At 40.9% G+C, this 27,034-nt stretch overlaps 1 protein-coding gene across 1 annotated transcript in view; it reads right to left on the reverse strand.

Moving 5' to 3' along the window:
- The window catches only part of PCM1 (pericentriolar material 1), a gene marked incomplete at its 5' end in the record, with an annotated part of 3,258,627 nt that overhangs the window by 1,999,084 nt on the left and 1,232,509 nt on the right, over positions 1-27,034 (reverse strand). The window lies entirely within an intron of this gene.

Raw genomic sequence — 27,034 nt, forward strand, 5'->3', positions numbered from 1 at the left:
AAACCACCAAGCTAGATCTTTCTTGCAATGACTGATAAATTCTGATCTAACACTGGTTGACAGAATGGACCACTGAAAAGCTAGAAGCCATTGAATTTGTGTGTGAAATCTTGCTAGAGGAACTAACATAATGGCTGCCACCATAGAGGATAAGGCCTGTAAGACTAATGGTGTGGCTACTCTCTTGTTCCTGACCATCTTTTTTAATTGGGTCTTGATCTTTTGCAGTCTTGGAAGGGAAGACATGCAATTATTGGTATTCAGCACTGCTCCTATGAACCTCTAAAGTTTGTGTTGGATTCAGTTATTTTCCACATTTTACGGTGATTCCAGGTCAGTGCAGGTCTGGAGAACTTAGTCTCTTGCTTGTTCTAGAAGATGCCTGGTAATGAGACAGTCCAAGTACGGAAACATCTGGAATCCTTGCAGTCTCAAGTGAGCTGCTACTACTGTCATGCATTTGAACACCCTGGGAGCTGTGGTGAGGCCAAAGGGCAAATCTCTGAACTGCTGACTGGCTCCAAGATAGAAGCAGAGAAATCTCCTAGAGTGCTTGTCCATTTTTATGTGGTAATACACATCCTGGAGATCTAGCCAGCACATCCATTTATTTTCCCTACAAATGGGAGAATAGACTGAACCATGACTATACAGAATTTTGTCTGTCGAATGGACTTGTTCAAAACACTCAGATCCAAAAATGGTCTCCCGTCCCCTGTCTTCTTTGGCACTAAAAAAAAATATTGAGTAAATTCCGGATCATATCTGGTCTGGTGGGATGTCTTGGATAACTCTTTCTGAAGCAGTGTTTGAATTTCTAGTACTGCTGGTTCCCTCTGACTGGGAGGAACATTGGGGATTCTGTTAGAATTATTTGGACAAGACAGAGGATATGCTGTACCCTCTGGTTACAATCCTTTGCACCGAAACATCTGAAGTAATTTGGTGCCAGGCGTCTTGGTGCAAGGATAGATGCCCCCTGACTGCTTCCAGAGGAAAGCAATTAAGCCTCCTTTTAGGAGCACTGGTAGGATTTTGCCATGAAAGGAATCCCTGGAATCCTGATTTTCCAGGCCACCTCTGCTGCGTGGACGGTATCTTCTGTTAAAGCTCCCTCCTCTGCCCCCTGGGAGAGCCACTTCTACGCATGCCCTGAAAAGGCCCTTGGGACTTTCCGAACCACATTTTCCCACTCTCTTGGTTCCCAGAGGATGACTATTGAGGAGTAGAAAAATGTACAACCACTGCAGAAAGGTTATTTCCATCTTTTTCACACCTGGACAATGTTTCTCGAACTTTAGGGCCAAAAAGGGGATGATCCATCAAAGGGTGCCTTGACGAATGAAGACTTGAATGGCTTTGCAAAGTCACATATGCACATCCAGGCATGTCTTCTAATGGCTATGCCTGATCCCACTGCTTTAGTCGTCCCTTAGGCCTTCTGGTGCAGAAGAATTTTGTCTGACCTCTTGGAATAGGTTCTATGGTGTCAGGAGCTGTCCATTCTCACTGTAAGATCAACTTAAGTTCGTCAGCAGGCAGAGTAACTCAAGAGGTAGATGGTCAAGCAACGAAAGCCTGCAAGCATACTGATTCCTCTGAAGAGGGCTTCCACGGGGGCGACTGTGGAGAACCCTCCCCCTCATCAAAATCAGTATCTTCTGTGATGGATTCTGCCAGGGGAATCTGTTTCAGCTTGCACTTCCTCTTCTGAGGAACCTCCTCAGTGGGATGATGTGGGGAGTTATTAGAATAGGACAATACATGAATAGGCATCTCCTGTGGCCTTAGCACTCACTGTCCAGGACTTGAGATTGGAGGAAGCTCTGGCTAACAGGAAGGTTCGGAATCTGCTCTGACAGGGAAGGAACCCACTAAATGCCCACAGTGGACAAAGCCCTCTCCACAGCCTGGAAGTCTGGCCTCCCCGAAGAGGGAAGGGAGCCTGGAACAGAGGACTGCCTCGGAACCATGGTCACTCCCTGTTATGAAGCCACTCCTGAAGCTGAAACTGGGGTTGAACTAACACATGCCGAAGCCCCAAGGTGCAGAAATGGCTGCGAAAATAAAGTGGAGTCCCATCACATGGACCAGACAGCATAGCTACGAGCTGAGAGTTCTCTGGCTCCGACAGCCGAAAAACTCAGGATAGAAATTGGTACCAGAGAGGCAGATCTCGGAAACGAAACAGTCAGCACTGGAAAATTCAGAGCTGGAATCTCCAAGGCCTCATAGGATGTTAGAGGAGGGGTCACGACGGGGGGGGGGGGGATATGGTACCTAACAGAGCAGGAACAGAGGATCCATCTGCGAGCCCCCTCACTATAAGGAGCTGATCCACCAATCTCAAGGCATCTAATTCTGTTAGGCTCCTACTGGAATGAACTGACTGTGTAGAAGGGGATTTTGGTCTTTCCAAAAATGGACTTGGCAAATGACCAGCAAATGGTCTACAGATGGGGAATAACTGGTCCTAGGTCTAGCCAGGAAAGAAAATTCAGGACAATCTGTTGTATCTGAAGATAATTGGTGCACAATAGAAGACTGCACCAAAGCTGTTGGCTCCAGTTCGGACTATTTCGGCACCAGTGGTGGTCAGTTTCTGTGTTGAAGTTGGCACTGAAGAAGACTTTGAAGAGACTATCAGTTCTGCAGAAACAGGAACAAAAGTCCTTGGTTTTTTTGGTTGTCGGTGCCAAGAGATATACTGGCACCGATCAATTCTTTTTTTTTTGTCTAGTTTGGAAGATGAAGAGGAAAGGGAAGATACATCAGTATTACTTTTACCAGACAAAACTAGGCAAGGCTGCCTCAAAAGCAGATTTAATCATCCCTTTTAGCAACAATTTGTTCTTCTGTTTTACTAATGCCTGCGCAAGTGCACTGGGCCCAGGCAAATGACACAAAGAATGCCTATCGGAATTGGCATCTTACTGTCATACTCTTGACATCTGCGGTGGTGGTGCTGCGGTAGCATTGTCGCCTCACAGTAAGACGCTGTCCGGTTCGATTCTCAGGTAGAGCGTCTTCTGCGTGGAGACATGCGTGAATGGGCATACCTTCGTTGAAGGTTGTGCGTCAGGGCTGGTAACACGGCACGTAAAAATCAACTACCAATCATTAGCGGACCGGAGTTCCACTGTGGCGACCCCCTAACCGGGAAAAGCCGAAAGACACAAACTGTCATACTCTTGACATTTTTTAAAACCAGAAGCTCCTTTAACTTTGTCAGCCATATCCAATCATAGCAGCAAAACAAACAAAAACTGTAACTATAAGAGAAAGGGAAAAGAAAGCTACCAACAATGGTAGAAAAGAGTACCAAAGTACAGAAGACTACCAACAGCAATAAATAGTCTACAAGTGTAGGGAGAAAAATTAAAATAAACCATTACAACTTTTTTTTTAAAAGAGAGGTAGAGAGGAAACAATAATACTAAATGGTAGTTGCAAGATGCACTGAAATGTATAAGAAAAGGAAGTAGAGGAGACGGAAGATTTAGAGTAAGAAAGGGTAGGCTAAAGGAGAAAAATCAAACTATATACTATTAAGGAAAAAACAGTAAGTTATAGCAAAAAAAAATTAAAATAAATCAAAAACTGAACCTAGCTTGACACAACACGTCTGTCACAGTAAGCGTCAAAGGAGATCTGAGGTAAATTGGAGAGAAGCACTCTGGGTAGGACTTGAGCTAGAGAGTTTTTGGTTCTCGCAGGCTGTGGTAACAGTAGAGTCACTTCCGATGCTTGGAACAGAACCCATATGTCAAGGAATAAATGAAGACTGACATCAGATTATGAATTTCTGCTAACATTTTCCAGCCTTCTTTAATATCTGTTGCATGTCCTTTATAAAGAGGGGTCTAAATGGGATCAAAACCTATTGTCCAAACATGCCAGAGTGTCTTGACTGGAATCTGCTAATATGATGCAATCATCTATAAAAGGTGGGTTTGGATTACCTTAATCATCCACTGCATCTGGGCATTTTGTAAATATCCTTAGAGCTGTGTAAAGTCCAGAAGTCGAGGATATAAACTGAAAAATGTAATCCAGACACAGAATATCTCAACACCTGAAAATGTGTACTGGTATACGGTGATATTCATCCTCAAGGTCTAAGGTTACTAAAAATGACTGGGATGGGAGAAGAGGAAAGAATGTAAGGTTAACGTTTTAAAATCTCAACTAACTTTAAAGTAATTCAGAACAAAAAGTTTCAGTGTGCCTTCTTTCTTGGGTACAAGAAAAATCCTCAAGTAAAATCCCTTCCCCCTGCTACAGAGGAAGAATGGGTAAGCATAACTTGCAGTAACATTTTGGAGAAAAAAAAAGAGAGAGAGAGAGAGAAAACAAAGGAGTCTGGTTTCTTGGCAGAAGAGGGGTCCTGACTTTGGAGGGATGGATTCCCACAACAAACTGCAGGCCTTTGGAATTATTCTTAGTACCCAAGAACCAATTGTAATTGCTTTCCAAAAGTATAAGGGAAAGACTGCTTATTTTAAGGGGATGGCCGAGGTGGATAAAGAGTATTTAGATGGTTAAAGGTTCATAGGTGTGTACTAGGTTAATGGCCCAGGGACCTTTACATGCCTATCTATAGGATTACCCTGGCATATTGCCACCCGACCTTAGTTCCCAGTGCCTCTGTCGAGTACAGCCACTGGCGTTATCCCCGGGGTAAATTTTCTGCTTCCCATCCACTCATCAAGATTTCTCTTGAAGAGGATCAGCGAGGTGCTCTGCTTGACATGTATGGGAAGTCTATTCCATAGCATGGGCAGGCTCTGGGTTATGACCCTGTCCCTCCAGCATGTTCTGTTAACTGTGGTAATGAGTTTGAGGTCTCTGCAGCATGTGGTGCGGACGGATTGGGATTTCCTTAGATGTAGAATTTCTAACAGAGCTGGGTCAGACATGGCTTTGTAAGTCAAGTAGAGATCGCATCTAAGTAGGAGATATGAGACACAGAATAGTTTGAGTTTTTTGAGTCTGTCCATATAGGACAAGTGTTTAAGGCTTAGGATCCTCTTTGTGAGGTACTTTTGTGGCCTCTCCAGTTGTTGCAGGTGTCTAGTGAGGTACATGCCAAATGCAGCATTGTACTCTATGATTGGCCTAATGAGGGAAAAGTAGAGGGAGACAATGACCTCTTTCTTCCTGGATGCAAAACCCTTAGTAATGAGATGTGCCACATAGGACTTTCTGATCCACTGTGGCAATGTGGTGATCAAGAGAGGTCACTGTCAACCTGTGTTCCCAGATCTCTTATAACGCCTTCCGTGTTCAGTGGACTACCATCAATGTGGCAATTCATGGGAATCAGGTTTTTCCCAAAGGGGATGACAACATTTTTTAGCATTGAGCTTAAGGCCATGGTTCTGACACTAGATGTTGGTCTCAGTGAGGCTATTCTGAAGGATGTCAACATCACTTGGGGAGTTAAGCTCCAAACTTGCAATCGCCTGCGAACTTTGTCAGCCAGAGTCCCTTTGTGTTGGTCTGGACTTCAGAGAAGTAGACAAACAGCAGAGGACCCAGAACCAAACCCTGTGGGACTCCACTCGTGACTAGTCAGCAGTCTGACTTGAGTCAGCTACTTTCACACTGTGGGTTGTATCTGTGAGCCAGTTTGCAACCCACCTAGTGATATAGGGGTTGATGCCTAGCTTAGTGAGTTTTTCTATGATTCCTGAGTGGGGAATGGTATCAAAACCCTTGGCCAGATCAAGGTAGACTATGAACCACCCTGCCTTCATCCACAGCTTTGGTGACTTGACTCAAAGTCGTTGACCAAGTTGAGCAGGCAAGATCTACCCTTCACAAAACCAAACTGTGTGGGATCCAAAGTTTGGAGATTCCCTACATCGCTGTTTATTCGGTCTATGATTATGCGTTCCATAGCTTTGCATATCAAGCTAGTCACGATAATGAGGCAATAGTTCCCAGGTTCTGTAGTCGCTCCTCCTTTGTGGAGAGGGATGATTGTAACAGTGCGCCATTCAGTAGGGAACAAGGCCTGAGGTGAGGCTGTGACTGAAAAGGGCACACAGGTGAGGTGACAGTTCACTCTAGTTCATGTAGAACACAGCCAGGGATATTGTCAGGTCCCATAGAAGCTGCATTCTTGGCCTTGGACAGTGCTGTTTTAACCTATGAAGCAGTAATACTGGGTACCTGGCAATCTACAGGTATTGTGATTGGTCCTTTTGGGGGGTAAAGTTGGCACTGAATCCGTCAGTCAGTATACTGGCAATATCTGTTGGTTCAGTATAGGAGGTAGCATTGTGCAGTAGCTCAGAGCAAATCTGGGTATTGCCGTGGAGATTCTTTACATAACTATAGAAGGCCTTGTGGTAGTCTTTACTATCCGCTGCAATTCTGTTTTCATAACTAGCTTTAGAGGATTTGCTGAGGGATCTCAACTTTTTGTTGAGGCTGATAAGGGAGTTTTTCCAGTCTTGGGACTTCAACTTATTCCGCATCAGTTTCCTCCTCCTGTTGTAGAGTTTGTTTATGGCAGGGACCACCAGAATTGGCTTCTTTTTTTTTTTTTTTTTGGAGGAGAGCATCTTGGTGGGAAGAGGGGGGGGGGCTGTGGATTTCCAATGTGATTAGTTTGTGTTCGGAACTAACCAGGGATACACTTTTTTGGACTGGGAAAAGCCATATGGGCCATTTCCCCTTTTCCTTGGTGTCCTCTTGTCATTTCTTTTTAAATTACAGTGTACTCGATTTTTTGCTGAAGTGGCTTGAAAGGTTTCCTGAAGAAAGGTCTAAGGCTAGGGCGAAAGTGAATAGTTTCTATTATATTTAGGGAGTCAGGACAAAAAAAAGCTGTTTTGCTTCATGCATGGACTTACTTCATTCCTTCAAACACTTCAGGACCTTGGAAGAGGACTTTTTTCCAAGATAGCTTTGAAAAACTGAGATTTTATATCTTCTGGGATACTTACTGCCAGATAAGTGACAATGTTTTGTGACCTGTGAATAAAAAATCAAGTTTGATATAGAAAATTTTGAATCAAAAGCTGGTAGGTCAGAAATAATCTGCTGCATATCTGAGAAAATAAAAAGGATGTACTTGGCCATGTAGGTCTGTCATCCGATTACTATTAACCAGAACTGAAGCAGCATACAGCTTCTTCCTGTTTCTATCAAATGCCCCACTGTCCTTTTCACTGTGGACAGGGCTGAAGATGCCAAGGGCTTGAAGTGTCACACTTGTCCAAGGAAATCACAGCAGGATCAGTCAGTTGATTCCTCAACAAGAAAAGCATCTTGGGTACAGGAAGCTGACCATCTGAAGAACAAGTCAAAATGAGAGCATCCACCAAAACCCCAAAGAAAGTACAGTTGCATACACTTACCATATATATGTAAATGTTAGAGTCTATTCACTGTTGCAGTCATCACATTTGGGCTATCCCTGCCAGGGTAGACCTCGGCCGGCCCGAAAACCAGAGACTTAGTATTTCTGCATCGGTTGCTGTCACTGAAGGACTGACGTCAGTTTGTCAGTTGTATAAAGTCAGGCAGGAGATGCCATTACATCTATTTTTCTTGCCCTAACCTGTCTGGAGCCCCCAAAGTAGGAGGCCAGGTTCTGGTGGAAGAACCCCACCAATGGAAAATAAAGACCAATATGTCCCTTGTAAGGAAAGAAGGGTAACAAGGAAGAAAGGTAACAAAAAGAGAAAGAGAAAAAAAAAGGGGGGGGGGGCCAGGACTGCAACGGTGAATACACTTAATCTACATTTATGTTAAGTGTACACAACTGTATTATGTTCTTCGTGGTTTCACTGTTGCAGTCATTACATTTGGGTAGATTCCCAAAGCTGAGGAAATGGGTAGAGGCAGTCAAGGAAGTTAGGGGCTGGCTACGATGCCCTGCAAGACTGCAGAGGCAAACCCTGTCCTGGATTTGGAGAAGAGAGGCATGTGGTAATGCTTGGTAAAAGTGTGAACTGATGTCCATGCGGCAACCTCCAGAATGTCCCTGGTGGGGACTCCTCTGAGGAAAGCTGCAGAAGTGGAGGCTGCTTTGGTGGAGTGTGCCCTAGCCCCCTTGGGGGGAGGCTCACCATGCTGTTTGTAGCAGAAATGGATGCAGTGTGCTATCCATTTGGAAATGGTTTGCTTTGAGATGGCTTTTGCCTTCTGCCCCTGTAGCAAAACTAACCAGCCATTGATCAGACTTTCTGAAGGATTTAGTCCTGTCCAGATAGTATCCGAGCTCTCTGTGCACATCTTGAGTGTGAAGAATCCTTTCCCCCTTGCTCTGGGGATTAGGAAAGAAGGTGGGCAAATTAATGGATTGGTTGAGAGCCACACTGGACACCACCTTGGGCATGAAGGATGGGTTAGTTCTGAGGGATACCTGGTCTGCATGGAAGATGATGTTGGGTTCCACAGCCATGAGTGCTTGCAGCTCAGAGACTCTTCTGGCTGAAATGATGACCAGAAGGAATGCTGTCTTCCAGGAGAGAAATGTTAGCTCTGCCGAAGAAGCTGGTTCAAAATGAGGCAGGGTAAGCTTTTCTAAGACAAAATTAAGGTCCCAAGCTGGTGTTGGTGTCCTTTTGGGTGGCCTCAATTTGCTAGCCCCCTCTGAGGAACTGTTTGATCAAAGGGTGTAAGAAAAGGGGCTGCTCAGTGGAAAAATGAGCAGAAATAGCAGAGGCATGAATTTTAATAGAGGAGAGAGAGACCATTGTGTAGCAGGTCAGCTAGGTAATACAGGATGAGAGGGATAGAGGGCTGTGCCATACTGACCCCCTTAGCCTGGATCCAGATGCAGAACCTTTTCCAGTTGTCTGCATAAGACTTTCGGTTGCTAGGGCATCTGGCCTCACGGATAACATCCAGAACCTGTTTACTGAGGATAGCAGATTTGTTAGGGGTCAGGGAATAAGCCAAGCTGCCAAACTGAGTGTCTGCAATTGGGGATGCACGAATTCCCCTTCCCTCTATGTTAAGAGGTTTGGAATCGGAGGAAGATTTCATGGAGGCAGCGAGGACAGGCTGCGCAGCAAGGGGTACCAGTGTTGTCGGGGCCATTCTGGAGCTATTAGAATGGTCCTTGATTTTTCCTCCCTTATTTTGAGCAGTACCTTGGGGATGAGATGTAGGGGAGGAAAGACACAGACCGAGAGGTTGACCCAGGGGGAAGGACAGGGCATCCACTTTCTAACCCATGCAGTGATGCTCCCTGGTGCAGAACTTGCTGAGCTGATGGTTGGTGTAAGAGGCAAAGAGGTCACCCTTCGGGGTTCTCCATTTCTGAGTCATTAGGGTGAAGGTACTTCTGTTGAGCTGCCACTCGTGTGGGTCCAGAAGGTTCCTGCTCAACTGGTCTGCCAGGGAAGAGAGAGAGCCTGGTAGGTATTGTGCTAACAGGTGCAGTTGCATGGAAGAGGCTGTGAGCCAAAGGGTCATGGCCAGCTTGCATAGAGGTAGGAGTGAGTCCCTCCCTGCTTGTTGAGGTACCACATCACAGTGGTGGTGTCTGTTTTCATCAGGAGAACCCCCGGAGAGAGAAGGAGTTTGAAAGCTTTTAAGGCATGCTGCACAGTCATCATCTGTTTCTGATTGATGTGCAGGGGGATTTGCTGTGGGCTCCATTGGCCCTGTATGCCCCTGCCATCCAGGTGTGCTCCCCAAGCATAGTCCGATGCGTCTGTGGTGTCTGGGAAGCGGGGTTTGGGGAAAAGGGTAGTAACTTGTTGTGGGAGCATGCTGTTGCCCACCAAAGAAATTCTTTTCTGAGGCAAGGAATTATAGGTAGAAGGGTTTCCAGGTCTTGAGAGTGTTAACACCAAAGTCTCCTTAGGTACCACTGAAGTTTCCTCATATGCAGTCTGGCATATGGAATGAGGAGTATTGCAGGATGCCATGAACCCCAGAGCTTGCAGGATTTTCCTTGCAGAAAGCTGGGGCCTGGTAGCCAGTAGCGAGAAGTAGGTTGTCAGGAAATTTTGTTTCTCTGGTGTAAGGTATGCCATATCTGGGATGCTGTGTACAAATTGCTACCAGGAGGATTATCCTTTGGGTGGGCATCTGTTTTGATTTTTTTCGTTGATTGTGTACCCTAGGGAGGTTAGTGGGGTCTTTACAAAGGCCAGGTGCTTCAGCAGCTTTTCCTGGCTGTCTGCCTGAATAAGGCAGTCTAAGTATGGATAAATCTGAATTATGGGATCACCAGGAAGGTGTTTAGAATGGATAGCTCAAGGATGGGGCACCAGGTGCCCTCTCTTCTGGGCACCAGAAAAAGTCTGGAATAGAAGCCTTGGCCTATCAGTTCTGCAGGAAAGTGTTCTACTGCCCACAAAGAGCAGGGAACAGATTTGCTTTTGAGCCTTTGCCCACTGACTTGGTGGAAGATATGGGAACACTTTTGGGTGTGGAAGGAGAATTTGTATCCCTGAGACACAATGCTCAGAAACCATTGGTCCTTGGTAGTGGTGACTCAGGTGCTTAAGTGAAAGGAGAGTTTTTCTCCCAGGGGTAAGTGAGGGTAGCCAGAGGTGGGGTCAGGTGGAGGTGAGTCATTGTGAGTTTTTACCATAAGGGGGTGGTCTTAGAAAGTACAGTTGTGTACACTTACCATAATGTAGATGTTCGAGTGTATTCACTGTTGCAGTCATCATATTTGGGTTATCCCTGCCAGGGACGCCCTCGGCTGGCCCGAATAACCAAAGGCTTAGTATTTCTGCATCAGTTGCTGTCGCTTCACAACTGACATCAGGTCGTCAGTAGTATAAAGTAAGGCAGCTGATGCCATTACATGAGTTTTTCTTGCCCTAACCTGTCAGGAGCCAGGTTTTGGTGGAAAAACCTCACCAGTGGAAAATAAATACCAGTATGTCCCTTGTAAAGAAAAAGGAGGAAGGGGGATGGAGGGAGGGAAGCCAGGACCGCAACAGTGAATACACTCGAACATCTACATTTATGGTAAGTGTACACAACTGTACAATGATCTTCGTGTTTCACTGTTGCAGTCATCACATTTGGGTTGATTCCCAAAGCTGAGGAAAAGGGTGGAGGGCAGTCAAGGAAACTAGGGGCTGGCTATAAAGGACCAGTCTGTAACAGAAAGACAAACTTAAGTAGCATAAAACATTTTTATTATGGCACAAACTGGCTTACTGGTTTGGAAAATAAACAGTCTTGTTGATAAACATAAAAAAGGCACTGACCTACATTTACAATACTAATGGACAAGTACTGTTAATGGAAATGCATCCAAACAATAGAGAGACAAAAGTTTTGTAAACACTTGGGAAAGAGGGAATCACTGCTGGAGAACGATGGTAAAAGAAGAGAGCCTACTGTTATTAATTAAAAAGATGTAGGAACAATGAAATTAAGGGCATGCAATTACAATAATGAGAGGCTATTGTCAGGAGGTAGCAACTACACTGGCTTTGCTTTATATCCCACTGAAAGCAGTTAGACAAAATAAATAATATTACGTATGGAGCTGCAGCAAGAGACTTGAACACTATAGGAAATAAAAGGTGCCTCTGGAGGGTCACTACACCAAAAAATGCTGGCTGAAGACATGCAGAGAAATGTGTGTACAACACATTTGAGAATACCGATGTAATAAAATAAGATATAATGAAGTGGATCATGCACATGTCACAGCAAATTGTGGTTCATCTGCAAGATATTAAATGTATCTTACACAGTGAAATCTATTACATGGTCTGAACCTTAAAAACACAACCGCTGACAGCTTCAGACCATGCACCTAAACTAATTAAGTTCCGTAAGTAAAAGTATAATGTGATAAACACTGGTATTTCTTCTGAAAAGGAAGTTGTTTAATTATTGGATATATCAGAGTTTAATTAAATGTTACTAGAGTTGAACCCAACAGGTAAAAAGGTTTGCACAGGATTGGCATAAATATGAACAGAATATTAGAATATGGTCACAATAAAAGCAAATAAGACATGGATTATTATACACAGTAGGTATCTAGAGAGCTTAAACGTAAGAAAGTCGAAGATGCAAAAAAAATAAATAAATAAATAAGTGGAACACAACAGGCTGAAAAGCAAATGAAGCAACTAGAATGCCTATGCAACACTACCTGCAGAACTCAAATGATCACAGAGAAATGGTTTGAAAAAAAAGCAACTACTTCTTAACAACAACCCCAGGGTAACTAAACTCTTTCAACGTCTCAGTCAACAAAAGGTTGAAAGGATAATTAAAATCATGCACAGTAAGAATGGTAGGGTAAAAGTGAACATGGGAAAACTTATTACAATATACTATATGAACAAAAACTTATTACAATATACTATATGAACAAGATAGAGTACTACATGATAAAAGGTAAAATTTAATACAACTCCCTCAGTTAGCAGAAGTGAAAAGTGTGGTACTAACATTAAAAAGAAAAGAAAATGAAACTAAACACCAGAAGACAACAGAAATTGTGACTACAGAGTTGGGATGACCTGAGAAAAAACAAATGGCAAAGATACTGTTAAGCATAACAAATCTTGATCAGTGTGGGTTTAATAGAAAGTAGGCACTCATCTGGCAATATTACCACAACCATTATGACTCACAAGAATGCACTGGACAATAACATTAGCGTTAATCAGTCTGGATGGTGAAAAATCACTTGACACAGTGAAATGGGAAGATCCTTGAGCAAATAATTTCCACAAATACTGACATTATTTAACATTTAGAGAGTTCTACCAATGGTGAAGTGTGTGGTGGAGAGCTGTCTAAAGCACTTAGCGTTATAAGAAACTAGGCAGGGCTGCTTTACATTTAGAGCCAATAGACAGGGGCATAAGAATCAAATATAACTGGATATAAATGAAACACATGCTTTACAATGGGAAGTTACTGATAACTAAACGCAACCACTGGCTGTCTGACATGACAATAGCTTACTAGTACTGTAAAAATATGCAACTATAACATGGGAATATCAACAATTAGTTCTTAAATCACTACTGCACCATGGATGGGGATTGCACAGTATATTAAAATGAAATATTAAGTATAAAACTGCTGGTATTTCACTTAGTGCTCCTCCTCCTTTATCTTTGCATATACTGTGTTTCAATCTTCGGAAAGGACATTAGTCTCTAACCTGAAGTCCAAACAACTGCTTAGCCTTATCCTACTAAAGTTACCTCCCTTATTTGCTCCCAATACCTTGGTTCCCACCTGAATTTCAACTTATAAATTCAAGCGCTCTCTTGCCAGTTATCTGTACCCCTACTTGAAGTCATCCCTATTGATAACATCCTTTCTCCATTGCCATGTTGGCCTAGTTTTTATAATACTTTCTGCTATTTTATGAGTATAATATTCCATGTGGCTGTTATTCTCCTTAATGACCTGGATCCAAAATCTTGCTCTCAAATTAATTCTTGAACCCACACTTCCATTTCACCAATATAACCTTTTCCCTTTTGATGTACAACCACCTGATTGAGTTATATCAGCCTTAAATGCATAGCTCTATAAAGTATTTTCAAATCCAGTAATCCTAAACAACTAAGTTCTACGAGGAGAATGAAGTTCTCACTTAACTCTTGCCCCCCTCCACTCTCAAACAAAATTTTTAAAGTCTATATTCTACAGCATCTCCTCTGTTTGAAAGATACCAGACATGCATATACATACAGATTAAAACAAATTCACTGCTTGTATCTTACAATCCATATTCACAATAAAAACATTCCAGCTTCTCAAGTTTTGTATCAACATTTTAGTTTATTTTCATATACACTTAGCTGTTGTAACAAAATCCTGCTAATCCATACACCTAAATACTTTGCCTTATAATGTCCCCATAAATATGGGCATCACTGAACCAACTGTGCGGAAACAGTTTACCGCTACAGACATTTTATATCCTGAAAAGACTTGAAACTATCTCAAAATGATTTATGACACTGAAATATCTTTTGAATTCATCAGTTGCAAAATGCCATCTGCAAACAGCACAATCCTTTCACGCTTGTAATGCATACAGCCTTGAATTTAAGCCCCCCATTATTTTCTTTGTTAATGTTTCTAAATATAAAGCAAATAAATACAGGCAAAAAATACATCTATGTCTGGTCCCCCTATTCAAATAGTTAACTGTACGGGAAAAGTACAGTTGTGTACACTTATCATAAATGTAGATGTTAGAGTGTATTCACTGTTGCAGTCATTACATTTGGGTTATCTGCTTGCAGTAGCCCTCAATTGGCCTGATTATCAAAGTCTTGGGTCCTGAGTCGGTTGCTGTCCCTTCTTCTATGATGTCAGGTCGTCAGGGGTATAAAACATGCAGCCGATGCCATTACATCAGTTTTTCTCGCCCCAGATGTCAGGTGCCTCCCTAATGTGAAGCAATCAAATCTATAAACACAAGGATATACCTCCAACAAAAAAGGCAAATACACCAAAAAGCTTTTAGAGCATAGTAAGTGAGAGTAGAGGTATAGCCAAAAAAAGAAAGGGGGCTGGAGGGAGGGTAACCAGGACTGCAACAGCGAATACACTCGAACATCTACATTTATGGTAATTGTACACAACTGTACTATGTTCTTCACGTTTCACTGTTGCAGTCATTACATTTGGGTAGATTCCCAAAGCTAAGGTTGGGAGGAGGAATTTAAATATAATAAGGACCAGCTATAAGGCCCTGCAAGATTGCAGTGGCAAAACCAGGTCTGGATTTAGAGAAAATTGGCAAATGATGCTTGGTGAGAGTATGTACAGAACTCCAGGTAGCAGCTTCTAAGATGTTCCTAGTAGGGCCGCCCATGAGAAAGGCTGTAGAGGTAGATGCAGCCCTGGATGTATGGTGTCTGATGCCCTGTGGGATAGGTTTTTCATGGTGCTTATAGCAGAAATGAATGCAGTGGCCTATCCATTTTGAAATGGTTTGTTTTGAAATAGCTTTTCCCTCTGTCCCTGCAGCAAATGCCACCAGCAGTTCAGATTTTCTTTCAGGTTTAGTCCTGTCCAAGTAGAATCTAAGCTGTCTGTGCACATCTAAAGAAGTGCAGTATTTGTTCCCCTTTGTTCTGTAGATTAGGAAAGAATGTAGGCAAATGAATGGACTGATTAAGAGCCACAGTGGATACCACCTTGGGCATGAAGGAGGGATTGGTTCTGAGGGACACCCTGTCCGCATGAAAGATGATGAAAGGTTCCACTGCCATAAGGGCCTGTAATTCAGATACCCTTCTTGCAGAAGTGATTGATAAAATGAAAGCTGTTTTCCAGGAAAGAAATTTTAAATCTGAAGTAGCAGCTGGCTCGAAAGGAGGAAGAGTGAGTTTCTCCAAGACAAAGTTAAGATCCCAGGCTGGAGATGGAGCTCTCCTGGATGGCCTTACATTTTTGGCCCCTCTGAGGAACTGCTTGAGCAGTGGGTGAGAGAAGATGGGAGGTTCTGTGCTGTAATGGAGCTGAAATGGCTGAGGCATGAATTTTGATAGAGAAAAAGACAAGCCCTTACGAAGCATCTCAGTCAAGTATTGTAGAATCCGAGGTAAATTGGGCACTGCTGCATTCATTCCTTGAGATTGGTTCTAGGCACATAATCCTTTCTATTTTGCAGCATAAGATTTTCTAGTACTAGGCCTCCTTGCCTCTAAAATGATATCCATCACTGATTTACTGAAGGATGGTAAAGGAAAGATTAGGTAATTAGCCAGGCTGTAGGTTCAGGGTTTGTAGCTGAGGGTGCAGAATCTGGTTCTCCTGCTGAGACAACAGGGAAGGAGTCTGAGGCAGGTGCCATGGAGCCAAGTGTGACACTACACAAGAGTGGGTACCAGTGCTAGCGAGGCCAGTCTGGTGCAATTAAAAATTGTCCTTGGCCTGTCCTGTTTGATCTTTAGTAGTACCTTGGAGAGCAGAGGCAGAGGAGGAAAGGCATAAACTGATAGGTTTTTCCAGCTGAAGGATAGAGTATCCACTTTCCAAGCTAGCTTGTGGGGAATCCCTGTGCAAAATTTGTCCAGTTGATGGTTCTGGAGGGAGGCAAACAGGTCTATATCTGGGTTCCCCTATTTGCTTGTCAACATGTTGAAAATCCTTGGTTCCAGTTTCCATTTGTGTGGGTCCATGAGGTTTCTGCTTAGAACGTCTGCCAGTGTATTTAGTTTTCCTGGCAGGAATTGAGCTTGTAGATTCACTTGGTAGCTCAAGGCTGTGTTCCACAATGCCATGGCTAGTCTGCAGAGGGGGTAAGAATGTGTACCCCCCTCGTTGTTTATGTACCACATGACAGTGGTGTTGTCCGTCTTTACCATTAGTTGTCCTGGAAGAATGTGGTCCGTGAAGGCGGTCAGAGCATTCTGTACAGCTAACATTTCCTTTTGATTTAAGTGCAGGTGCATTTGACTGGGTTCCATTTGCCCTGAATGCACTTCTCTGCCAGGTGAGCCCCCCATGCATAGTCTGATGCATATGTTAAGATTTGGGCAGCAGGGAGTAATGTGAATGGTAGTCCCCTGTTTTGGTGGCAGGCCTCTGCCCACCAAAGGAAGTCTAGGCATAGGCAAGGTACGATAGGAATCCTTGCTTCTAGATCCTGTGAATGCTGACACCATAGGCTTTTGAGATACCATTGTAGTTTCCTCATATGCAGCCTTGCATATGGAATTAGAAGAATGCAGGAGGCCATGAACCTCAAGGCTTGAAGTATTTGCCTTGCAGATTGCTGTGTTTTTGTGGCCACTTGTTTGAAGTAAGTTGTCAAATGAATCCGTTTCTCTGGCATGAGGAAAGCCATCTGGGAAGTTGTATTCAAGCTTGCTCCCAGGAATAGGATTTGTTGACAGGGTACCAGGTGGGATTTCTTTTCGTTTATGGTGAACCCCAGACAAGTCAGTACCCTTTGAACAAAGGCAAGATGATTCAAAAGAATGTCCTTGCTTTGACAATCGTCCGGGTATGGGTATATTTGAATATTTCTTTGCCTGCAAAATGCAATGACTGGAGCTAGGCATTTTGTGAATACCCTGAGCGCAGTAGATAAGCCAAAGGTAAGTGCAGAGAACGGATAGGGATGTGCAAGTATGCTTCTTTTAAGTCTAATGTTGCCAACCATGCATCGTTGCCCTAGCATAGGAAGCAGCTAGTGTAGAGTCAACATTTTGAATTTTGGAATCACCAGAAAGGTGTTTAGAATAGAAAGGTCCAGGATAGGACGCCATGTATTCCCTTTTCTGGGTACCAGGAAAAGTCTCGAATAGAAACCTTGTCCCTTTTCCTCTTCTGGTACCAACTGAATAGCCTCCATGTTTAACAAAGAGAGTACTTGATTTTGAGTCTCTGCCCACTGATTTGGGGGTAGATCTGGCCACCCGATTGGTATTGGTAACGTGTGGAAATGAAATCTGTACCCTTGGGACACTATATTTAAAACCCATTTGTCCTGAGTAATGAGTTCCCAGTTTTTGGCCTGCAGACCAATCTTTCCACCTAAAGAAGCATTCAGTTGGGAAGTGCTTGGAAGTTTTAAAAGCATGTCATTGAGACAATTTTCTATAGGGGGGGGGAGTCTTATTACTCCCAGGTTTGGGTGCGGAAACCCCCCCCCCCCACTGCCTAGTCTTGTGTGTCCCTTGGGACTGAAACCTGGGGTTTCTGCTGTGTCTGGGTTTGGCTTGAGAAGAAAACAAACAAAACACTAGAGGCCAGCATAAATTGTCCAATACTTTATTGTAGTCACCTTCAATGACATAAAAATGCCCTAAAAATTTATCCAAATTCAGACCGGTTTCAGCAAATGCCTTCTTCAGTGAAAAGTAGTCATGTCAATAAACACAAGACATCCTGAATATTTATATGGTACCCCAGCCAATGGCAATCAATGGTATGGTCCATACCCTTATTTTTTAATAAAATGTACTGTTGGAATAATGCATATAAAAAACAGCATATTCGTGGTAATTAAAACCACATTAACATTACACATCCAATTAATATTGGTATATGTATATGAATGTTATTTAGAAATAATATCAATATAAGTATAAGCAAATAATGTATTTAATATTCAAAAGTTAGTTTGTGGTTGTGAGCTTCTGTCAATCAACTGCATCAGTAATTAGTTAGTTAAATAACTAGTAACTTCCGTATGCATGATGTAAGTTGATACCATCATATAAAACACTAAAACTAACCAAAATAATGGAACATACTGGCTAACCAACATAATATGTTAGTATAAATAATCAAATATACTACATTAAGGAAACATCCATATGAGCCAAGTTATACATGAATAAATATGTGTATAAACAATATACTTATCATAAATGGTCATTTAGACCAGGTGGAAACAAGGCTCCAAGATGGATAATGAAGTATTTTTCTTTATGGCTCAGTATGTTTTGCCATCCGTGTTGATTATTCCTATTGCCAGTAATTCTGTCAATAACAATAAACATAAACTTTGCTGTGGGGTGTTTGATGGTGTGTTGATAAAGAGCATTCGTGGGTTTCTTATTCCAAATATCACTCCGATGTTCCCCTATTCTTATTCTAAGTGATCATGAAGTTTTTCCCAGATAGAAGGCAGGACACTGGCATGTGGCCAAATATATAACCCAGCTACCTGAGCAATTGGCAAATATCCTAAGATTATAAACTTTACTAGTGTTAGCACTAGTAAATTGCTTCAACTTGTTCACCTGGTTACACGAAGAACAATGACCACAAGGGAAAGTTCCCAAAAGTTCATCTTCTGCTATTGTCAGTTGTTTATATTTGGCCCCTCCACTTTCCCTCTGTTTATAGTGGGAGAACAGAGATCCCAAAGTTCTGCCCCTCCTATATGACAACTGGCATTTTGTGCCTAGGATATCACGAAGAAAATCATTAGCCATCAGAATATCCAATTATCATTCAAAACATTTCTTACCACCTGATGGTTCCTACCAATTGTAGTAATGAACCTGAGGGTGCTATCCTGTGGATTCGATGTACGGTCCCTATACTCAAGCAATGTGTTCCTATTCTGCTTGTCCGAGCATGCACTGGCGGATACAATATCAATTGTACAATACCCCCTCTCCAAAAATCTATTTTCCAGATCAACTTTAGCATCCTCATAATCAGTAATTGAGGAGCTAATACGTTTGATTCTGAGAAACTGAGATTTGGGGATGTTGCGGATGGTGTGGCATGGATGCATGCTAGAAGCATGAAGTAATGTATTATATTGCAGATATTTACAGTAGATTTTAGTACTCAAAGTACGATCATCATTTCGATAAACAGTAACATCCAGAAAATTAATAGTGTCAAGATGAAATGTAACAGTAAACTCAATTCCCCAGATGTTACTGTTAAGATATTCTACAAACTCATATAAATATGATGAATCAGCACGCCACACCATCCAGCAGTCGTCCAGATATCTCCGCCAGATGTCAATCGCAACCATATAGATGGTGTGCATTGGGTTGTAAATAAGGCATTCCTCAAGGTACGCCATAAAAAGATCAGCATATATGGGGGCAAAAGATGCCCCCATGGCCGTACCCCGTAGTTGCCAGTAGCACTCTCCTTGAAAGTATAAGACATTTTTACTAAGCACATGCTCGGACATGCAGATAATGAGTGTATTGAAACCCGGTGGGTACAGTTCAGCGTTCTCCAACCAATATTGCAGAGCCTGCAACCCAGCCCAGTGTGGTATACTCGTGTATAGGGACTTAACATCAAGTGTACACATTAACCAGTGAGGTTCTAGTTGTGTATCCTGTATAATTCGTAAAAATTGCGTGGTATCCTGTATCCTAACCCTAACTTGTTTGAGTAATGGTTTGAGTTGTTCGGTTAGGAACACTGAAAGTGGTTCAGTGAGTGAGCCATTTCCCGATACTATGGGCCTACCTGGAGGGTTGGTAATAGATTTATGTATTTTAGGGAGTAAATACAAAATTTGTTTAGAGGGGTCACTTACCCTGAGATGTTGAGCTGTGTTAAATGTTATAATGCCCTCTTCCACTGCTGAATCAAGAAATGCATCAATCTCTTTTTTTAAATTTTGGTGTAGGATCAATTCCCATATACATGTAGCATCCAGAATCTGATAATTGTCTGAGCCCTTCCTGGATATAATAATCCATATTCAAAATAACCACTGCCCCTCCCTTATCCGCTGGGAGTATGGCAATATTGTGATTAACTAAGTTCAGTTAGAGCTTTTTTCTCAGACATATTAACATTATCCTGTAAAATATGAGATTCAAAATGTGGAAAATGTAGGTCCCTTAATACAGCTTGTTGAAAAATAGCTACATTTTTGTTCATGGGTGGTTGAAAAGATGATTTATGAAATCTAAATTCAGCAGATCTTTGAGAATTTACTGTATTCTGATCTGAAAAAAATATTTTTAGGTTAAGACGACAGAAATCCAAAACATCTTGTGCAATTTTATATTGATCAGAAAAGAAACTGGGTACAAATCCCAATCCTTTATTCAGTAACTTCTGTTGGTCATCAGTTAGTATGGTATTAGATAGATTTAAAACATTATTACAGTTGGTTTTTATTATTTCAGTAGGGTTTGAATCAATCCTTCCATGGATTCTGTCCCTGTTCCAATTGGTATGTTTCCACCCCCTCTGTATTTTCTACCCCGTCTAAAGGGATATTTATGTTGTTTTTTTTCTTTATAGGTGAATCAACCAAAGATGTGCTCTCACTATTGGTATACGAGGACTCCTCCCCCGAGGTGCTGGTGTAAGACTTGTCACTATTTTAATATAGATCTTGGTCTTTTTCTGGTCCTGCCCCTAGTTATTCCAGGACCAGATTCCTGAAATCTCACTGATCTTTGAATTTCAAAAGGATGTCCTTTGTTATAGTCCATAATATCACGATTAAATTTTTTGATCTTCCTATCCTTAGTCATTTTGTCATATGTGGTTAGTTCCTTGGACAACCCCACCACCAGGTTTTGATAATTGGTTGTGGAATTAAATTTCTTACACTCTGCACTCAAAGTTCTGACTTCCAATATGTTTGTATCAATAATCCTTTCGTAATAAGAAGCCAAAATTTTTACAAAAGTCATAGAACCATCTTGTAACGCCTGGTTCCATTCATTGGTCAACCTCTGTTCAGATCTGCTGACCATGGGTCGAAGCTTGATACAAAGCCCTCTTGGGGCCATGTTTTTGTGCAAGTAGGCCCTAAATAACCTAGGATGCCATATATTTGCTCTTAGCCCTTTAAGGCCCTTTTCTAAACTTTGAAAAGCCAATTCACAACCATCAGATATGTTAACATTTTGTTGACCTGGGAGTTGCTTGGGACTGAATCTACTCCAAAAACCCTGATATCGTCCCGATCAGCACACAACCCATCCAAAATATTATCCAAATCCATCCTAAGAAAATTATTGTGAATGATAAGTAGGTATGGGCAGGTTGTCCAAAGAGGTATACCACAATAGAGAGAATGTAAGAATCAATAAACCAAATATGGAAAGTGAAGCTAAGGGCAGAACTAGAAAATGACTAATAGAATACCAATAGTATATATTTGAATTATTGGCAAAAATATCTCGCCAACAGCCACTAATGGGTAGATCTAGAACATGAAAGACCGTCTGAACCAGTACCAAAAATATTGTAGTATAATATATATCCTAATAATATATCACTATACATACATATATCTCGCCTGTACCTGGGCCCTAATATTCAAGAACAGTAATACTCCCAACACACTTAACTTGCAAATTAGTCCTGTAATCAAATTAATTCAATATGACCAAAAGGACAATTAGGCATAAATTCTCCTTACTGTCCATATAGCTGGCCCATATATGTCCCCATTATATCCATTGTAATGAATAAAATGTTATTCATCAATGTGTATGTTACCTATCACTGAGAAAATAGGAATGTGATATACAGAACTATAATTAGTATGCAAAGCACTGTTTCATTCAATGACCAAAATAGTATAATGTCATCCAAATCTAATGTATGCTTGGTACATCCATGATATAGAACACAGAAAAACTATTATATATGAAATATAATAGCATTTAGTCCCCTAAGATAATAGACCAACTAACTATATAGCTGATTGGAATGGTGGGGCCTTGTAAAGAGACTGCATCAGAATGAGGCCAAAATTTTAAAATGGGGGGGGGGGGATCCCAATAATTATACCCAACAAAGATCTATAGCTAAAGTCAAGAATCCAACCTGATTAACCAACCCAAAAGGATACAAATATGTTCATCAATACAAAGTTGAATAGTTAAGGTAAATGAGATAAAGATTACAATGTTATACCATATACATTGTTTAACCTAAGCCTCAGAACAATGTCTTGTACATGAAGCACAGTCATCCCAAAGAGAGAACCCAGAATAGAATCTCACTGAAACATATACATATATATAATGCTTATTTCACATAATATTGTGAATTAGAAAATTCTTTGATATTATACATAAGATCGCATTCATATGTTGAAACATTCACAATATCTAGTGTATAACCCAAAGTCCAGTGTGTAGCCCAAACAACTCGTATTTATACATTTCCCCTAGTATGCATGTACATAAAACACAGTTATCCCAGAGGGAGAGCCCAAAACAGAATATCACAAATACATTATACGTAAAAAATGCCTTGATATTATGCATAGAATCGCAATAATATATTGAAACCTTCACAAGGTCCAATACATAACCAAACGACTCATATTCCTACACTTGTCCTAGTATACACTAATACAACAATTAACTTTTATCATATCAAAAAATGCACAGAATAATATTTGAATGTCCATACATAAACCCTACTGAAATAATAAAAACCAACTGTAATAATGTTTTAAATATATCTAATACCATACTAACTGATGACCAACAGAAATTACTCAAAGGATTGGGATTTGTACCCAGTTTCTTTTCTGATCAATATAAAATTGCACAAGATGTTTTGGATTTCTGTCGTCTTAACCTAAAAATATTTTTTTCAGATCAGAATACAGTAAATTTTCAAAGATCTGCTGAATTTAGATTTCATAAATCATCTTTTCAACCACCCATGAACAAAAATGTAGCTATTTTTCAACAAGCTGTATTAAGGGACCTACATTTTCCACATTTTGAAACTCATATTTTACAGGACAATGTTAATATGTCTGAGAAAAAAGCTCTAACTGAACTTAAAGATAATCACAATATTGCCATGCTCCCAGTGGTTAAGGGAGGGGCAGTGGTTATTTTGAATATGGATTATTATATCCAGGAAGGGCTCAGACAATTATCAGATTCTGGATGCTACATGTATATGGGAATTGATCCTACACCAAAATTTAAAAAAAGAGATTGATGCATTTCTTGATTCAGCAGTGGAAGAGGGCATTATAACATTTAACACAGCTCAACATCTCAGGGTAAGTGATCCCTCTAAACAAATTTTGTATTTACTCCCTAAAATACATAAATCTATTACCAACCCTCCAGGTAGGCCCATAATATCGGGAAATGGCTCACTCACTGAACCACTTTGTGTTCCTAACCGAACAACTCAAACCATTACTCAAACAAGTTAGGGCTAGGATACAGGATACCACGCAATTTTTACGAATTATACAGGATACACAACTAAAACCTCACTGGTTAATGTGTACACTTGATGTTAAGTCCCTATACACGAGTATACCACACTGGGCTGGGTTGCAGGCTCTGCAATATTGGTTGGAGAAAGCTGAACTGTACCCACCGGGTTTCAATACACTCATTATCTGCATGTCCGAGCATGTGCTTAGTAAAAATGTCTTATACTTTCAAGGAGAGTGCTACTGGCAACTACGGGGTACGGCCATGGGGGCATCTTTTGCCCCCAAATATGCTGATCTTTTTATGGCCTACCTTGAGGAATGCCTTATTTACAACCCAATGCACAACATCTATACGGTTGAGATTGACATCTGGCGGAGATATCTGGATGACTGCTGGATGGTGTGGCGTGCTGATTCATCATATTTATATGAGTTTGTAGAATATCTTAACAGTAACATCTGGGGAATTGAGTTTACTGTTACATTTCATTTTGACACTATTAATTTTCTGGATGTTACTGTTTATCGAAATGATGATCATACTTGAAGTACTAAAATCTACTGTAAATATCCGCAATATAATACATTCCTTCATGCTTCTAGCATGCATCCACGCCACACCATCCGCAACATCCCCAAATCTCAGTTTCTCAGAATCAAACGTATTAGCTCCTCAATTACTGATTATGAGGATGCTAAAGTTTATCTGGAAAATAGATTTTTGGAGAGGTGGTATTGTACAATTGATATTGTATCCGCCAGTGCATGCTCGGACAAGCAGAATAGGAACACATTGCTTGAGTATAGGGACCGTACATCGAATCCACAGGATACCACCCTCAGGTTCATTACTACAATTGGTAGGAACCATCAGGTGGTAAGAAATGTTTTGAATGATAATTGGAATATTCTGATGGCTAATGATTTTCTTCATGATATCCTAGGCACAAAATGCCAGTTGTCATATAGGAGGGGCAGAACTTTGGGATCTCTGTTCTCCCACTATAAACAGAGGGAAAGTGGAGGGGCCAAATATAAACAACTGACAATAGCAGAAGATGAACTTTTGGGAACTTTCCCTTGTGGTCATTGTTCTTCGTGTAACCAGGTGAACAAGTTGAAGCAATTTACTAGTGCTAACACTAGTAAAGTTTATAATCTTAGGATATTTGCCAATTGCTCAAGTAGCTGGGTTATATATTTGTCCACATGCCAGTGTTCTGCCTTCTATGTGGGAAAAATTTCACGATCACGTAGAATAAGAAAAGGGGAACATCGGAGTGATATTCGGAATAAGAAACCCACGAATGCTCTTTATCAACACACCATCAAACACCCCACAGCAAAGTTTATGTTTATTGTTATTGACAGAATTACTGGCAATAGGAATAATCAACAGGGATGGCAAAACATACTGAGCCATAAAGAAAAATACTGGATTATCCATCTTGGAGCCTTGTTTCCACCTGGTCAAAATGACCATTTATGATGAGTATATTGTTTATACACATATTGATTCATGTATAACTTGGCTCGTATGGATGTTTCCTTAATATAGCATATTTGATTATTTATACTAACATATGTTGGTTAGCCAGTATGTTCCATTATTTTGGTTAGTTTTAGTGTTTTATATGATGGTATCAACTTACATCATGCATACGGAAGTTACTAGTTATTTAACTAACTAATTACTGATGCAGTTGATTGACAGAAGCTCACAACCACAAACTAACTTTTGAATATTAAATACATTATTTGCTTATACTTGTATTGATATTATTTCTAAATAACATTCATATACATACACCAATATTAATTGGATGTGTAATGTTAATGTGGTTTTAATTACCACAAATATGCTGTTTTTTATATGCAAGTACATTTTATTAAAAAATAGGGGTATGGACCATACCATTGATTGCCATTGGCTGGGGTACCATATAAATATTCAGGATGTCTTGTGTTTATTGACATGACTACTTTTCACTGAAGAAGGCATTTGCCGAAACCGGTCTGAATTTGGATTAATTTTTGGGGCATTTTTATGTCCTTGAAGGTGACTACAATAAAGTATTGGACAATTTATGCTGGCCTCTAGTGTTTTGTTCGTTTTGGTTTGGCCGAGCATGCTGTACGAGCGAGGCATTGTGTTTTGGCTTGAGAAGACCTGGAAGGGGCTGGAAAGGACCAATTTTTAAAGGGCCAGTGCCTTCTAAATCTAGGAGGCTGAACTTGTAAGAAATCTAACAGTTTGCATAGATTTAGCTTCTTCTTCCATCTTTTTAAGAACTTCCTCAGCCTTGTTGCCAAACAGGCGGCCCTGATTTAAGGGAGCATCCAACAATTTAGCTTTAACATGATCAGGCAAACCTTGATCCTTTTTTATTTTATTTATTTTTATTTTACATTTGTTGACCGGGCTAGTCTGGCTGGATACATGTCCATTTTCAGCAGAGGCCCGAGGAGAAAAGCTCCACTATATACTAGAAGGTAACATAAAAATAGTACAACGGGATGCAAAATTATAAGCATGATAAGAAAATTAGTCTAATGTAGTATAGTAAAGATACTAAAGCAAATTGACAATAGCTATAATTAGCAAACAAACGAAACTATAATTAGCAAACTTAATAAAGCTATAGTTATAACATAGAGAGATGATTTATATTTGCAAATTCTTTGCTGTAGTAGGAATAGTACAGCCATAAAAGAAAGAAAGTAGTAAATTACATAAGAGTCTTTAGGTATTTGCAGTATTAACAATTGTTATAATGGTTTTGTGCCAGGGCAATATATTAAGAGGCAGATTAGCATAGCTGGGAGCAACCTATAAATTTGGGGGAGATAACAGGTTGCAGAGGTAAAGTAGTACCCAAGTGGATAGTAGATAGTTGCAGAAGAGTGGAAGTATTAGTGATAGGGACAAGCATAGAGGTAAATGGAGAGAAATGAGAAGAGGGTTGGATGCTCAGATCAGTCAGGGTTTGAGCAGGGGCTTTAAACTGCCAGTTTCATATGTTAAAGTATCAACAACATGTTATTGGATTGCTTAAACAGAAATTGTTAATTCCTGAATCCTTAAGCCAAGCATGCCTTCTGAGCACAGACCCAGTAACAGCAGCCCTGCAAGTGGCCTCTAATGAATCAAATCCACATTGCAAAGTATGTTTTTCCAACCTGTTAAGCAGAATGCATTAAATCCTGTAATTTTTTATTTTCAGCAGTCAGGAATTAACAATTTTCTGTTTAAGCAATCCAATAACATGTTGTTGATACTTTAACATATGAAACTGACAGTTTAAAGCCCTAATGGCCAAGGTTGCAGAAGTGTAAACTTTCTTACCCCATCTATCCAGCGCCCTGGAGTCTCTATCAGAGGGGGAAGGATTTTTAGCAGTAGAAGCCTTAATGCCCTTGGGCCCATGTGAAATGGTC

The sequence above is a fragment of the Protopterus annectens genome, chromosome 2.part1, assembly GCF_019279795.1.
Source record: "Protopterus annectens isolate FY-2018-M chromosome 2.part1, PAN1.0, whole genome shotgun sequence".
Classification (NCBI taxonomy): Eukaryota; Metazoa; Chordata; order Ceratodontiformes; family Protopteridae; genus Protopterus; species Protopterus annectens.